The sequence below is a fragment of the Gavialis gangeticus genome, unplaced genomic scaffold (genome assembly GCF_001723915.1).
Source record: "Gavialis gangeticus isolate Ggan-Ray unplaced genomic scaffold, GavGan_comp1, whole genome shotgun sequence".
Classification (NCBI taxonomy): domain Eukaryota; kingdom Metazoa; phylum Chordata; order Crocodylia; family Gavialidae; genus Gavialis; species Gavialis gangeticus.
Genome location: NW_017729022.1, coordinates 112,579,233 through 112,581,232, shown reverse-complemented (window position 1 = coordinate 112,581,232; position 2,000 = coordinate 112,579,233). Strand labels below are relative to the sequence as shown.

Below are 2,000 nucleotides of genomic sequence, written 5' to 3'. Positions count from 1 at the left end.
CCTCCGGCGGCACGCGCCGGCCTCGCACAAAGGCTGCCGCGCCCGGGCAGGAGGCGATGCTGTCCGCCTTACCCAGCGCATGGAGCTGCCGGGCCGGTCGCGGCGCCTGGCGGCGGGCTCCCCTCCGCCCCCCGGGGAGTTGAGAAGCAAGGCGGGAGGGCGGGAGCTGCGGCTGCAGCTGCGGTTGCCTCGCCTCGCCTCGCCAGCTAAGCAGCGCCTCCCTGGTTCCTTTTTCCTCCTCCTCCCGCTTCTTACACGCGAGCTTTTTTTTTTTTCTCCTTCCCCTTAAGGGGGTGGGGGGCAGGGGGAGGAGAGCACAGACCACAGGCAGAAGAGGGCTGGTCTGCAGTCCCCCCGCCCCCCAAAAAGGGCAACCGAGGCAAACTGGGATCTCAAGCATTTTCTAAACCCTTCCTGAGCTCACAGGGAAAGTGCTCCCCTTTCTGGCCCAGGCAGCAGGCTGCTATTGTGCCCTGTGGCTGTCTCCCCACTCCTCCTTTGCTTTCCTGCCCAGCACATTCATATTTTCCGCTGTCACAACATTTCCCTTCCACCTAAGAGGTCCTTTTATGGGCTCCCCCTTACTGCCCTGTCTCATTTACAAAAGCCCCACATGCAAATGCCATTATTAGGTTGGCAGAGGTAGGATTAAGGAAAGAGACCCACCTACTTGGCCTTTGTAGCAAGTAGTATCAGGTTTTTTGTATTTCAGCCACAGCAAGAACCCTCTTCTGGTCCCTCCAATGTGTGGCCACAGCTCTAGGAGCAAGCTCTTTTAAAGCAGTATTACACCACCTATGTCTTACACAAACCTTAATCATGCTAACCTGGCCAAAGTCTTCAATTTACTAACTACCATTTTAAATGAGGCAAGATGGTAAAGAGAGCTTAAATTAGGGGAGCATTGTACAACACTGCACCAGCATCACACTTTGGGGAGAAGTTCTGGTCCAGATCCAGAAAAGGACTTAGATATGTAGTTAAGAAGTCTAATCCTTGGAGTCCCTGCTCACCCCACATACACCTCAAAAATTGCATAGGAATTCCAGTCTGCAGTCTGGAAATACAGCTTCTTTTCTTACTCAGCTTTCTGCTTAGGGTTATGTCATGTCCTGACAAGTGCTGAGCAGCTCAGCACTTAGACTAAACTTGGTTGGGACTGCAAACCAGGCATTTAGAGGGCAAGCAGAGTCCAGGATTGAGCCAGGTCAGGGACTCAGGAGGTCAAGAAGGGAGCAAAGTCTGAGCAAGCTGAGTCAGGAAACTCAGAAATGTTTCAGCTGTAGGTCAGGAAGAGCCCTACTGCCCAGACACTTCCTGTTATTCTCCCCACTCTTATACAGAGGAAGTGGAGAGTCTGGTGGTGGAAGTCAGTTCCTCAGGTATCGGCGTGTGTGGGGATTCGAGCACCAATGGAGACTTTAAATAGGCCTCCATTCAGCCTCTAGAATGAAGAGCAGGGTTGGGGTGGGTGGTTATGCTGGTCAGACCAAAACCCTCTGTTCAAAGCCATAAGCCTGATGTGTCCCCAGGTCTCTCACTTCCTGGGTACATGCTGTAACTGCTTTGCTACCACAGAAGAGGCCATGTCATCTCATTGTGGGATGAAAACAGCTATAGCACTCATGCTTGTACACGTCTTGGGTTGGGTGTGCTCTGAGCACATCCATTACTGGATCATCTTGTTCAGAGAAGCACCCAAAGATGACTTATGTACAAGGTCTTGTAAACCACCTTGAGTTGACGTGCTAAACTGCTCAAGATTGCAGCACCTGGTAGCAGAGCTTTCACTGAGCAAGAGCTTTACTGAAAAATCAGGCTATGAAAAGGGATGCATGACATGATTATTGGAGTTTGTTCTCTAGGAAGGAGCAGACTTGGCCAGCTGTCTCAAAACTGGCTGCCCACAGTGCATAAGCCTCAAACAAGACAAGTGCCAGTGGCAATTGCTCCAGTTCCATTCCTGACTGCAGTCTCTTTTGTATCCCACTTCCTGTTTC

At 51.6% G+C, this 2,000-nt stretch overlaps 1 protein-coding gene across 1 annotated transcript in view; it reads right to left on the bottom strand.

Annotated features, from left to right (window-relative positions):
* The window catches only part of FAR2 (fatty acyl-CoA reductase 2), a 316,414-nt gene extending 316,117 nt beyond the window's left edge, over positions 1 to 297 (bottom strand). Inside the window, exon 1 of the mRNA XM_019515991.1 lies at positions 73 to 297. The gene's annotated coding sequence lies outside the window, so the exon portion shown is untranslated. The remainder of the gene's footprint in view (positions 1 to 72) is intronic.
* Positions 298 to 2,000: the final 1,703 nt, after the last annotated feature.